Source organism: Manis pentadactyla, chromosome 13 (assembly GCF_030020395.1).
Source record: "Manis pentadactyla isolate mManPen7 chromosome 13, mManPen7.hap1, whole genome shotgun sequence".
In the NCBI taxonomy this organism is placed as follows: Eukaryota; Metazoa; Chordata; class Mammalia; order Pholidota; family Manidae; genus Manis; species Manis pentadactyla.
The window spans coordinates 38,594,284-38,609,038 of NC_080031.1; the positions used below are offsets into that span (position 1 = coordinate 38,594,284).

The 14,755-nt window shown below is 47.4% G+C and overlaps 1 long non-coding RNA gene across 1 annotated transcript in view; it reads right to left on the reverse strand.

Moving 5' to 3' along the window:
• LOC118917669 (uncharacterized) overlaps positions 1-14,408 on the reverse strand; it is a 35,934-nt gene extending 21,526 nt beyond the window's left edge. Inside the window, exons 1-2 of the long non-coding RNA XR_008993226.1 lie at positions 14,272-14,408; positions 13,766-13,833 (exon numbers count right to left, since the gene is read on the reverse strand). This is a non-coding gene — a long non-coding RNA (uncharacterized LOC118917669). The remainder of the gene's footprint in view (positions 1-13,765; positions 13,834-14,271) is intronic.
• Positions 14,409-14,755: the final 347 nt, after the last annotated feature.

The window sequence follows — 14,755 nt, forward strand, 5'->3', positions numbered from 1 at the left end:
AGGGGGGGATGTCCCAGGAAGCTCTTGAGGATGTCAGCGTGCACAGAGCTTGCCATGTGTTAGTTTGATCTTGAGAGAACCCAGACCTGGTGCAGCTTGAGTGGGCCTACATTTGGGCAGAGCCCTGAGGCTGAACCAGCTTTTTATAGACTGAGAGGTTAACTACAAGGACTTGCCCTCAGCAAAATGTTATCAACTCTGATGGAAGGATTAAAAATGAAGTTAACTAGCCATTCAGAAGAGGTCTCTGCCAGTCACTGAATCGCATGGCTGCCTCTGCTCCTCTTCCTCTTCCTCTTCCTCTTCCTGTCTTCTCTTTGCTGATCTGGACTCAGCTTGGTATTCTTGTCACAAGGTCATTGCCCAGGTGAGCTCAGCGTGGCGTGAAACAAAACAGCTCTTCTGAAAGCATCGCACAGTACACACCGGGGTCAGACAAGTCTTCACAGTTGCCTGTCCTCTGACAAGTGGGCTCTTTCAGTTCTGTATTGCAAAGGCAGGCAGAAAGGGTTTTAATCTAAGCTCTTGGAGCTCTAGGATAAGGAGCATGAGCTGCCCGAATCCTTTGGGTATTGGGCCATCTGTCCCTACTTCCTCGTAATACTGTCTGAGGGTTGACCACTCAACTGTAAAAGATGTCTGAGCACAGTTTGTTTTCAAAAGTCTTGTATGTTTGTTATTTCTTGAACTTCAGTTTTAGATTCCCTTGGGTGTTCTCCAGAGGAGAGGCACGCTGATTCAGCGTCGACCATTCTCTCCCCCGTGCTCTCTTCCCCACTCCCCGTCAGCTTGAATCTCTGCTGCACCAGCTGCCAGTCCTTGCATCTGAGGCATTTTCATGTTCTTGGGCTGCAGGGAGAATTTTATAAACACACTGCCTGGGAACTTAGGGGCTTTCCTCTCTCCGGGAAACAGCTGTGAGGAGCTTGACCAACATCTACTTTGTGGAGAGTGAGACATCGCCTCTGATCATGCACGTGGGGCAGGTGCACTGGCTGGGTTCCTGTTGTTATGCCTGAGGATTCTCCCTGAGATGCAAAGAAGGGAAGCCTGTTATGCTCTCTTCCTTCACCTCCAGTTTGATTGCTCATAAATGACTTTGCATACTACAAAACCCCATATCTGCTCATCTTCATGCTGTCTGCCAGTAGCACCTTCCAACATCTGATTGCTGAGGGTCTCTAAGGTCACAGATCATGGAATCATAAAGCTGAGTGGCACTTTAAGAGGGCCATTTACCCAACAAACAAACTGAACAGTTACTATGTGCAAAGCACTGTCCTAGATTTCATGGGTAAAGAAAGGTGAGCAAGATCAAGGCTCTACCCCCATGGAAGCAACAGGCTTCCAGCTCTGCCATTACTTCCATGAAGCCTTCCATGGCCTCCTTAGGCAAGCTTAGATTGTCTTCCTTTGTGGTCCTAAATTCCTCTGCTGATTATCATGGCATCTACTATACTGCAGTGAAATGATCTTCATGAATTTCTCCCCATAGCATGTGAGCTTCTGGAGGGCAGGGCCAACCATGCTAGGTGACACTGAGATTCTGCAGCTCATATCATAAAGTTTTCACAATGGGGAAATAAGAAAAGAAATGCTCTTATACTAGCCAGCAATAATGGTAGCTATTTAGCTAACTACAAAAAAAAGATGAGATCAGTGGTTGCCTAAAGAAGAAAGAACTGGCAAAGCCAGAGAGATACCACTAATCTTGAGAGCCCAAGAAGTTTGTCAAAATGGCACTATCTAATCTACTGCTTGTTTCTTCTGCAAAATTTGCCCTTCTTCAAATTTTTGCTGCTATGTCTAGAGGAGGTTGTCTTAGTTTGCTAAGGCTGCTATAACAAGGCACCACAGAATGGGTGGTTTAAACAACAGAAATTTATTTTCTCATAATTCTGGAGGCTAGGTGTCAGTAGGGTTGGTTTCTTCTGAGGGCCATTCTCCTTGGCTTGCAAATGACCACATTCTGTTCTTTGACTTCACATGGTCCTTTTGCATGCCTGTCTCCTGATCTCCTGTTCTTATATGGACACCACTCGTGTTGAGTTAGGATCTATGTATATGGCCTCATTTCACCTTAATTACATGTTTAAGACTCCTTCTGAACTACTAGAGGTTAAGACTTCAACATATAAATTGGGGGGAAGAGGGGGACACAATTCAGCCTATAACAGAGGTCAACACTGGTGCTCATAGAAGCACTAGGGAGTTCCTGATAAAAGTCACAGCCAATCAGTCCAGGAACTAAGTAAGAAACAGTCCTGTGACTACCTCCCTTCTCAGCTCACTTACAGCCCTGGACATTCAAAGCTACATCCAGCACTAGTAGCCAAATGTAACCCCATTTTGCTGCCCCTCCTAGCCATGTGCCATCATCCCTTCCCTGCCCCACAGCGCTGGCACCACCTGAGGCTTCTCTATGAGAGCCAAAGGCAAGAAAAGTGTCAGGTGGAAGAAACAAAGAAACATATTCCCCTTGGGATTAGGATGCCAAATTATATCCATGGAGGCAATTTCCAAGGAAACATATTGGCTTGTTTCCCAACCTCGTAAGCAGAACATAGAGAAAAGATCCAAATGCCCTGGCTAGATGGAGGACAGCCAATCCACCCACAAAAACTGGAAGTGGGTTGCTGATTGCCGGCAGAGCAGAGCCATGTGATGCTACACAGGAAGCAAGATGGTGCAGAAAGAGAGGCCTGGCAACAGGACAGCCTTCCGGTATGGTCCTTGCTGTTGACTTGTGTAGGGCCATGAATTTTCAGCAGCCTCTGTTCCAGGATTGTTCTTCATGGCTGGGTGCCAGTTGGCTAAATGTCATGTTGGAATACAGTACAGGATGTAAGCTTCCAGATGAACTGCCTCATTGTAAAGAGACTTGGCTTAGTTTGGCTAAACAATACCAACAAGGAGGTGGGGGAAGAGGGAGTAGGCTGCTGACTCAGCAGAGGGGAGCCCAAGGACAGGCAGGTGAGGGAGTGGCTGGGAATGGCACATGCCCACTACAGGCAACTGGAGTGCCCTAGAGATGCTCAGAGCTCAGCCAAGAAGATGCAGTCCAGTTATCTAGAGGAAAGAAAGCTCTCAAGCAAGCTTCTCAGCTGCCCCTGAGCCAGGTCTTAAGATGCAAAGTCCTGGAGGGCCTGCAAAAACCAAATGCTGACTTCTCAAGGAGATACTAAAGTTTCTTCCAAAACCATCCCAAGCAGGCCAGATGACTTGCTGCTCAATCTCATCCTGAAATTGAGTCTATGACAGGGTAGACCAAGCTAAGAAACCTAGCTCTGGACCTGTAACCCAGGAGATAATAGCCAATAACCTCCCCTGGCCCAGGTAGCCTTCTGGCCTTTGCCTGGAGAAAGCCATATTTTTCACACAAAGACCAGAAGGCTAAGAACCAGAAGAAGGCAGCAGGCATGACCTACCTTAGTGGAGACTGCCTGGGGGAGGTAAAACAGGAGGAGATGAGACTAGTGATCATCTCATGACAGCTAAGCCTCAAAAATCACAGAAGTTAACCCACCTATAGATTTCCTCTTTAAAGGATAAGATAGGACAGCATCTGCACAATCCGGGTCAGAAGTCTGCCTGCCGAGGGTGGGAGAGGTTCCACTGGCAGCTTGGTGAACCCATTGATTCATCCAGCACATATTTGTTGAGGATCTAATTTGTGCCAGGCACTGTGCTGGATGGTAAACAGGATAAATTCATAGGCACTGCCCTCATGAAGCTTACATTCTACCAGAGAGAAGAGAATATAATCAATTACACAATGTATTTACAACTGGGGCAAATGCTACCAGGGGCTTTGAGAGAGCATGATAAGACCTAGTCTGAGAAGTCTGGGAAGGCTTCCATGGAGTGACACCTGGGCTCTGAAGGATGAGCAGGAATTACTTAGACCAAAGGATGGGGTGGAGGTAGGTGAGAACATGCCAAGAAAAAAGGAGCAATATATGCAAAGGCCTTGAGGTTGGGGAAAAGCATAACAGAATCAAGAAACTAAGAGGTCCTGAGTGGCTGGAGTCCAAAGAATGATGTGAAAGGGATCCAAAGAGCATCTTTTTCCAGGAGGTCTTATTTGGGGCTTTGCAGACATCCTAAAGGGTTTTGATCTTTATCTATAGTAGCGGGGAGCCATAGAAGGACTCTGGGGAGGGAGGGATGACATAAGGTATGCCTACCTGAGTATTCAAGGCCTCCCGTCTTACCTAATATTACCTAGATGCAGATGGGGAAAATTGACCTTGTTTCTGGGTCCATCATGCTCTGAAAATTCTAATCTGGACAATTCAGGAGGGTTACTCTGTTCCTACTGAGCAAAACTAGCCAATCGATTTGCAAAGATAAAGTTTATGTTTGCACTTGTATGTGCAGAAAGGCAGGACATCCCTGTGAGCAACCCTGGGGCTACACATTAAATGACATCTGTACTGCAGAGAGTCCAGGCCACCCCACTTGCAGAAAAGAGAAAGTGAGGCTGGCTCCACCATCAGTGTTGCATACTATAGCCTACAAAAGGGGTGGGGGGAGGTGGCAGTGATTTTTCATGGTACTATTGAGAGCTCACAAGACTTCCAGAGCATAGAGGCTGCTGGGTGTGTTCAGCCTCTCCATCCCTGAAACTCTGCAAATTTCATCACAAACAGGAAGATGAGTCCTTCTCCATTCATACAAAGGGAATATAAGCCCTCAGTCTGGTAGGATTCTCTTAAACAGCTCCAAGCCAGACAGTCTCATCTTCTGACCCCAAAGAGGACGGATGCAGGGAAGGTCGTCTAGTCCCAGAGACCTTCAGAAAGGAGTCCATCCACTTCCACTGAGCCAGCCACCCTCACTGGCACCCCAATATCAATCTTAATGTCTGAGGCACAGATTTGTCTCAGAAGTCACCCATAAGGATAGAGGGGCTGTGCATGAGACCACACTGCCCCCTTCTGCAGGACTTCTTCCCCACTTGCCCATGAGAAATGGCTCCTGGGCTCCACTGCTCACACCTCCCAGGTCCCCTCCTGCTCCAGAGCCTGTGCTCACATCAGCAATCTCCTCTCACGCACACACAGAGCTAAATGTCCACAGGCTTCCCAGGGCCTCATCTAGCATGCAGAGTCATTCCACGGCCTCACGTGAGAGGAAAAAGGCAATTCCCTTCTGTTCCTGAGACCTCCTGCAGGAGATGGACATTTCTGCTGCTCACACTCTCCTGCCACCCAGAGAGTCCTGGACACACACTCATGCACATGTTTGCATGGCCATCACAAGCCACAGGCTGGCGCAGAAGGTGACTCCCTGTATTTTTCCTTACCTGTTCCCAGTCTGAGGCTAGGGGCTAGGTGCATGGAGACAGTCAACCTGAATCAAGAGGGATCTGTTACCACTTGGAAACACTCTCACATAGAACCTCTCTGCCTTTGGGTGCAGTAGATCCACCAGGGCAGATCTCAGTGAGCATGGACATACACGAGGCACCCACACAGGGCCCGCTCTGGAGCTCTAGGTGCTGTGTCAGGCCTCTGCGGTGGCTAGTCCCTGCACACAGCCCTGTGCGAGAGGAGGGCAGTTGCAGATAGTGCCTAAGTTAGGACATGTGTGCATTTCTATGTGTGCATTTCTTTGTGTGCTTAACCTGAGCACCCTTCCAACCTCAGGGGACCAGGCACAGTGGATTTCCACTTCTTTCCCAACTGAGGGTCCTACAGCCCTTAACTCTTGACCTAGCTACTCTTCAGCACACCTATACAGAAAACAACTCTGGTTGGCCACTCTTCAAGCCCCTCTTCACACCTTGACAGACCCTCGCCCCAGTTGCAGCAAGAGGCACCACAGGGACAGAGCTCCCCCTACTGACAGCTTGCTGTAGTGGACCAGGAAGCAGTGTGATGAGTCTCTCCCCTAGCCACCGGTGTGTGAAATTAGGTCCTTGGAATAACTTAGAGTTCCCTCTCAACCCACTCGTCCCAAATAAGGTCAGCATTATCTGGGAGATCTTGAGAAGTACAGCCCTTTATATCAATGCCAGGGCTTCCCAGACAACATGGAGCTTCAAGGAGAACTTAAAATGACATCCAGGACAGGCCCTTAATCCAGCACTGGGCCAGACTGATGGGATGTGTTCCAGAGTCCTCACTGCACCAGGCTCAAAGAATCATGTGCGCCAGCTGATTCAGTCAAGCACCCATGCCAACCAGAGAGCCGCTCTGCCTGTCTCCAGAGAGCTGGAATTTTTCGACACTCTGCCCAGCTCTTACAGCACAGGCAGACTAGACACATGCCCACAACTTCTTAGGGATCTGTCAGTGTCCCCCATCAAGATGAGTGACTATATAACACACTTGGCTCTCAGAGCATCACGGCCTTCACTGCCTCATGTGGCCCTCCACACCACTATAGTCTTCCATAAAGTAGATGCTGTCAGACAAGGACACTGAGGCACAGAGAGATGAAGGGAAACGCCAGGATGGAATTCCCATCCCTCCTGTGTGCTCTCACTATCACGAGGGGCTGAGACCCCACAGGATGAAGGGCACTAGAAGTGAGGACGTATCTGAGGCCTTTGCTCCCCTGAGACCCTGCCTGAGGAAGAGAGAGCCAAGTTCCCCAGAGAGACCTTCCCCTGATTTTCACTGCCTTAGAACTACCAACATTAAGCCAGAGTCTTAATGGAGAAGCAAAATAGGCAAAGGGAATCAGCACAGGTGCATAGACTCAGCCAGCCTCTGCTGTCCTGGCCTTCACTATGAAATGCATCTCTGGAAACACCCAGGAGAGTTGTCAGCCAGGGCAGTGCTGGCAGGCCTCATGGGTTAAGCTTCCGGGCATCTCCCATCTGCAGCCTGAGTTCCTACAATCACTGCCTCCACTTGGCATGGGATTTATTTACCTTGATGTAATTTTTGCTATAAAACAACAAATGCTGATTTACTCACATTAATAGAGTTGCTTAATCAATCCCAGCAGTAGCACAAATGAATGCTAATTTGCCTCAAAGTCATTAATCATTAAAACTATAAGGTTCTCTGCTTACTAATCAACCAGGCTTATAAATAAGGGCAAAAAAATTAGGCATTCACTTATTAATTCAATAAATTGTATCTAGTACCTCCCAAAGGAAGATACTGTATTAGGTATTTGAGAAGAGGAATTAAAAAGATCTTGCCCTCAAATAGCTCAAAACCTTAGTAGAACAAGATCTGAGAAGTCCTCAAACTAAGGCAAACTATGCTGAGTGCCCCAGGAGAGTACAAGCTGCCACAGCAGTTCAGAGAAGGGGTGATCATGTCTGGGGAATCATGGAGGGCTTCATGAAAGAGGCAAGATTTGAACTGGGCCTTGAAAAAGGAAAAAAAGTGGAGATGGTAGGTCAGGCAGTCCAGGGAGAACATGTGTAATGGTGGAGGTGAGAAAATTAAGGGTATTTTTGGGAAAGAGTGAAGATTCCTGGTAGACAGTAGCAGCATTTATAGATATACTTAACAAGCATTGCTGAGGTCTTGGTGCATGCCAGCCCATGTGCTCTATGCGCACTCTGTGCTGATCACAGGGATACACCAGTAAGACACAGCACACAAGGTCTCTGACCCCACGGAGCTCACAGTCCCTCCAAGGGGAAGACCATAAAGGAAGACTGGAGAAGCCCCAGTGTTGCCCTTCTAAGTAGTCTAGTCTTCCAGGTTGGTACTGGGAAGTTAGTAACAGTTTCTAATATTGCAAGGTTATGATCAGAGCCTTTTGGAAGATTAATATAGCCCAGATATAAAGCAAACTTAAGAAGAAAGGGGGAAAGAATGTAAGTCCTGTTAGGAAGATATTATATTAGCCTAGATGAGAAATAACGACCAAAACCAGGGCAATAGGGAGGGAGAGAAGTGAAGATCTGCATGGGAGAGACTCCACCCGCGTAAACTCCCCGTCCGGAAACCGGCCGCACGGGGAGGGCAAGTTGAAGAGGCATCCAGCTGGCCTGGGCTCTGGGGCCTGATGGCTCCGAGGATGAGGGGCGCTGTGCAGACCTGGGACGCCAAGAGGGATGCACTGGGTCGGGAAAGGAGGCGGCGAGCTCATGGGGGTCGCGCCCAGGGTCTCGCCCTATGGAAGCAGGGGTGTCCCTTCAGTGAGACGACAGCAGGGGAGCCATGAGGACAGGGCCCGTAGGGAGGGGGGTACGTGACAGCACTGCACGCGAGGGCCACGCTGTGAATGGTTACACCACCTCACGACCCACACCTGTTATTCTCTCTTGATTTCTCCAAAGCTCCTTGGAAAGGCACTTGCTCTTCCAAAAGCCATAGTTTCTCCCCCAGAAGACGATGCCATTGGGACTACAGCTGAAATCTGTGTGGCGAATGTGGTGGGGCTCTCAAGGGGGATAGGCGGTCTAGAGGCGCCACCGCGCAGCCTCGCGGCTCCCCTCGGCTCCGTCCCTGACAGTGATTCCCCCTCCACACTCCAGACACCCCAAGACCCTGATTTGCCGGTTTCCCGCCAGAGCCCAGCCTTGCCTGGATTCCAGATGATGACCACCAGTGTCATCAAACAAACTAGATCAGAAGTCGCCCTCTCGCCAGCACCCTGGGCCTCTTATCTGCCCCTGCATCACACCGCATCAGAAGCAGGGAGGCCCAGGCAGGTGTGACGGGCAGCTTCCGGGTCACGGGAGGGAAGCTGGCATCTCCCAGAGTTTACTCAGAGGGCACGTGTCCTGACAAAGCACATCGTCCGGTACCTGACAGGTGGCGTGATTACATTTCTCAAGTTTGCAGCAGCCAAGTGGAAACACCTTAGACTTGAAATCGCACCACCAAAGTCTCAAAACAGAATGAAAATCAGTTTCTCATGGAGATCTAGAAATGTCTCTGTGGAAGAGTTTCTTCATAGATGGGAAAAACAGTCACTGCTGCTTCCATTTTTCTAATGGAACATCTCTTTTCTCTCTTAATGCCATTAAACAAAACCCCAGCAAGTAGAGCCACTAAATTGAAAAATAATCATCCAATGACTACTTTTGTACTTATATGCAGCCCTGGAGAAAAGAGGAAAAGTGAGATCCATTCACAAAAAGATTATCCTCCTTCTGAAGAAAGCTAGCCACATTATGGACCTCTCTAAGCTGTGAAATCGAGCAGGATCCTCCAGGAGAGGCCGAGAGAGATGGTCTACAGCAGGCAAGGAGAGCCACCGTCACCACCACTCATGGGCGTCGCCGATGACCCAGATGTCGGGCCTCTGCTCACAGCTTGCAAAGGGTTGCTCTTATCTTACCCAGTCAGTATATGGCTAACTCCATAAAAAGGGCAGAAGAATAGAGAGGGATCTTTTTTTAATAAATATTCTTTTGCAGCTAATCCACCCTTTATAACTGTCAGGCTCCGTGGGGCTGGCAGTGAGCCCATCAGATAAGAATGCAGCTGTGACCTGAGAAACGTGAGAAGAGGAGCAGATTAATAAAGATGGAAAACATGTTTGGTAACTGCGCCTGAGGAAAGTCCTCAGAGGGATACCCTGGTCACTCAGGGACCCCAAAACCAATGCCACCCAGAAGTTGCCACCACCCCTTGGGGATAGAGGTCAGGTGTGTGGGCCCTGAAGGCAGGCAGCTGATTTCTCTAGCTTTTTGCCCAAGCATTTGTTCCCTGACCCTTCCTGAGGAGGCTTAATGGAAAATGGCAACAGAGTGGCAGGTGCGTCACATCACAAGGTACATGCTTTTGTTGTCCTCCACCCCAGTGTCAGGCGAGGACACATGCCACTCTGCCTGGGAGCAGCCCAGGACAGTAGCAGGCTCCCCTCCCACTCTCTGATGATTCCCCAGCAAGAGGCCCTGGCTGACAATGAAACTGTAAAGAGAGGGATTTGACTAATGGCCTTAGGTTCCTAACCAAGAGAGATGACAAGTGGCCTGCCAATACATGGGTTAGATGGAGATATCAGGACAGAAAACTTCAGAGTTAGGTCTGCCCTGAAAACCCTGTGTTTTGTATGAAAGACTAAGTATACAATAGAAATACTGGTCTAAGAAAAGTGCTATGACAAGGACTGCTACCTAGAGCAAAAGGAAGAAGATGAAGAAATTAAGGTGCTTGTTTATGCCTCTGTCCATGTCTCCAGTTTCCCTCCCTCTGTCATCATCTATGATTATATCCTAATCCTAAAGAAATATCTCCCCCAAACCAGAGCCCAGGATTTCTTCAAGCCCTACCACATGGTGTCTAATGCTTGTCCTTGCATCCCTATCCTGTGAGCCTACACAGGTTCTGCTGACACACAGAGCTTTTCAGAGCCTCCAACTGCGGATGCCCCTTCTCTCCCCAGGAAGAGCTGGGGACTGCAGGCTTGGGCCCCATAGTCACCAGTGGGGGACAGCAGACCAGTGGGAGACCTGGAGAGAATAGTTAGGCATCCACAGTGCTGTTTATTCCCAGTTAAACTTTGGCCCTGAGGCCCAGAGCACTGGGACACAAAGTCCAACATTATATCCTTTCTTCTCAGTCCCCTCTCTCTGCTGTCCAGCCATTTTCACCTTGTAGGCACTCCAGTCCCAGGCCATCAGCTGTCTGGAGCAGTTTGGAGAAGGGTGAGTGCCAAGCATTTTCTCTGCTCCCTGAGAAGCCAGTGTGAGAAGCAGCAACAACCCCAGAGCAGCCAAGCCCTGATACCCATGAAGACAGCGCGAGGGGCTAAGGAAGAGCAGGTCCAGTGATGGACCACTGAATAATTAGGCAGAACTACAAATCTGTATTAAACCACTTACTATGTCCCAAGCACTGTTTGAAACCTTTCCTATTCATAAATTTGTCAGACTTCACAACAACCTGCTCATTTGTATTGAGACAAAGTCACGTAACATTAAAATTCACTATTTTAAGGAGTACAGTTATGTGACTTGCAGTACATTTACAATGTTGTGCAACCATGGCCCCATTTAATTCCAGAACATTTGTATCATGCCCCCAGAAGAAACCTTGTATCTTTAAGCCCTTATTCACAAGGACCTACATTTGAGATAGCTCCCTCTATTGGCAAAGTTTAAAGTCCTGTTCAACTGGAGGGAGAAATGCTGAAGAGCCAAGCCAGTTCTGCAGAGCAGGGAGTGGAAGGCACAGGCGCTGAAAGGCAATAGATGGATAACTGGCACATCACTCCAATTTCACACTTGAGGAAATAGAGCATGGAGGTGAAGTAACTTTATGCAGGTCACAAAGTGACTGGGGAGGTCAGGGTGTCTTGCTCCAAAATGAGGCAGACATTTCTTTTGGGAAGATAAAGGCTGAGAAGATGCTTCATTTCTTCTCAGTAATAAACAATACAGATAAGGTTCCTGCATATTTGATAACCGAATCTGAAGATATTAGGAAAAAATGAACATTTTGGAGTTTTGAACCAGAAAATTGAATGGAAGCACTCAAGAAGGTAGTAAGCTTGTGACATTCATTAGCTGTAAGAGGCATTATTAGGCCAAGAATTTCAGTCACAAATAACAAGCATTTGCTGAATGAAGTACCAGGCAAGGCCCAGTGAAAAATATGAAGAAGCAACTCCCTGTCTTCAATTCTCCTTCAGCTGGTTCCACTTAATTTCTCCTGTCTTCCCAAATGTATTCTCCGTCCAGGTCCCGACACACATCCCACTGTCTTTAAGCGTCACTTGGTCTTTCCTGGCTCTGTGCTATTGTTGTTTTATTTTGTTTTCCATCTACAGAGCGTTCTCCTCTCAATTTATGTAATCCTATCCCTTCTGATTAGCGCAGGCCTCAGTGATCTCTTTCTCCTAAATGCAGAAAACACATAATGACAATAGTTAACCCTTAAGGAGCCCTTGCTATGCATCATGCACTGGACTGAGCGCTTCTCAGTGCACAACCTCATTTAATCCTCACAAAATAACCCAGATGAGGAAACTGAGGCCTGGAGAGGTTAAATAACTTACGCAAAGTCACACAAGCACTAACTGGCAAAACCAAGGTTAGAATCCTGGTCTTTGTGATTCCAGAACCTAATCTCTTAACCACCATACTAAAGGGCCTCTCACTGAGCCTGGCCATCACAATGTAGCCTTCATCATAGGCAGCAACGTTTTTTCCAAATTGTTCCACACCTACTGGCCTTTCCTTCCTAGCAGATTATAAACACCTCGATGACATGTATAAAAGCAGTTTAGAACAATGCCTCACATACACAGGTTAGTTCTCTGCTTCTCTTTGGTGCCCACACAGTGTCTGTGTCAGAGAGGAAATGGTTCTATATACAGAAGCAGAAATTAACAGCCTTATCTGAAGTGAGGAATGATCCTTGTACCTTGACACAGAGAATAAAGGAGGACAAGAGCTTCAGTTTTGCATGGTAAGGTCAGCTGGGAGTGGGCTAACATGGGGCAAGAATGACATACTGCTTGAGGCTTGCCTAGAATTCCAGGTTCAGCATTAATGTTGGCCTAATAATTATAACAATAACTCCCACTTTTTAGAGCCCTTGACATGTGTTAGGCTCTGTACTAAGCACTAAATTTACAGTATCTCATGCATTCACATACCAAACCTACAAGGCAGGTACTGCTATTATCACTGCTTTATAGATGAGGAAGTCAAGGCTCAGAAAAGTAATTTTCCTAAAGGTTCATAGCTGCTAAATGGTAGTTTGAATTCAAACCCAGGGCCTCCTGATTCCCAAACCAGAGGGAAGGGGAGGACCCCCATAACCTATTTAGGGAACAGCACATCTGACCTAAGTTCAGATATTCAACATTTCATATTATAAATATTCACTATCTATAAGCAAAGGTTAATTGATTTGCATAAGATGTGGCCCCTGCTGGCTTATAATTTAGACAAGCAGACAAACAAAGGGAAAGAAGTAGGATGCAGGACAACACTGAGGCTGGACAACAATGGAATGGGTGCCCTGTGATGAGGGGACAGCAAAAGCACTGGAAGTATAGGTACGGTGCTAATTAAATGACATCTCAGTTTCCTTCTGACACTAATTTTCCATGTTCCACCATTCTGTTAATTGCCCAAAAGTCAACTGGAAATGTAAGAAGGTATCTCTAGCAGAGTTCAGAGGTGATGACACATAGTTTCTAGCCATCAGCATGGAAGTAGTAGTTGTAAGGAGTTGCCAATGGAGGACACGGAAAGGGATCAGAGCTGAAGCCCCAAAACAGAGGAGAAAAGGAACTGAGAGATGGATCCAAGCAGGCTCTGTCAGAGAGGAGAGAGAAAATGACACCTGAGGGTGGGCAGCCAGAGAAAGAATGGCTCTGTGCCAAGCAATAAACATGTAGAGTACCTAGCATTCATTCCTCTGACATTCTATCCATTCAACAAACATCCACTGAGAATTGCAGTATGCCAGGCCCTGCTCCAGGAGTCAGAGAGCAGTGAACTCACAAGGATAGCCTGACTCTCAGGGAGCTGACACTCTTGGAAAATACTTATAAGTAAGACATTTCTTGGTGGGATGACATGGAAGAATGTAGATCATGGTCTGTATGCCCAAATCACTCAAAGCTGTGCTATGGATACCAAACAAACACATGACAAGCTAAATTGCAATCCAATATTTAAGTAAGATGTAAATAACAGGCATGAGAGAAGGCAGCAAGGCAAATAAAGTTTTGTTCCATCAAGTAGAAGAGATATGAATGTATCTGGAGGCAGGAAAGTATGCTTACCAAGTTTAATTCTATACTGTTTTATGCTGTTTAAAAAATTAATTTTCTTATTCCTCAACAAAAGAATCTTATTGCAGCTACTTTTCAAATAACATACCTGTCTCTCCTAGAAGTAGTTCTGAAAGCACTTGTCATCTCAGCTGAGCCTAGCTGGGCAGACTCTGCCTGGGAGGGAAGACAGGAAGGAGATGATATCCAGAATTCCTTCGTAAACCAGTCTTTATTGTTTGCAATGAGAAAAGGATATAAACAGTCATAAATTGTACATCAAAGATTGAGAGGGCCTTAAAGATCATCTGTCTGGTCTCCTTATTTTACAAATGAAGAAACTGAGACATAGGGGTGTGAAATAGTTTGTCCATGGTGAATAGTGCCATCAGCCAATTCCAATCCAAGTTCCCTAGCCATTCCTCTTTCTCCAGATAGAAAAAGGATGCGGAAGGAAAGGCAGGCAGGGAATCTGTGAGGTCCTCCTCAGCCCAAGTCCTGGACCATGTCTTCATCCACTTCCCACCTCCTACCCTTGTTTACCTCTCACTCTCCCTGCCTCGCTCTTATTCCATCAGCCATTCCAACTCTGGCTGCAGAATAAGAGGATCTCACCTGGCAGATCTCTCCAGTTCAGACCTCATCTGGTCCTGGGACTCTCCAGTGAGATGCAACTCAGAAAGGCTGGTGCAGGCTTTTCCAGAACTGCCTAGTTCTGACCAGAACTCTGAAGTGTAGAAGTATAAACCCTGGAGGATCCAAAACCCATCTCAGTTTCTCAAAGCAAACAAAGACAAGGGCACCAGGCCACAGGCAATGGCAAAAGACCTCTTTGATGGTTCTCTCTGGAATGTACCAGCACCAGCACCACCCAGTGTTGGGACATAAACCCAGAAACCCAGCCCTGGTCTCCACTTAGCCAAAGGAAGCTCAAAGCCTTACTCTGCTCTCAACGGCTCACACCTGGGATGAGAAAAATATGTAAGGGTAGTTTTGGAACACAGAGCTTCTTGCAGGGTGGTGGGTGAACCCCCCACCAACACCATGAGTGGGAAAGGGATGAAGCACTCTTGTTTCCCTGGAGGCTGCACCCTACCCT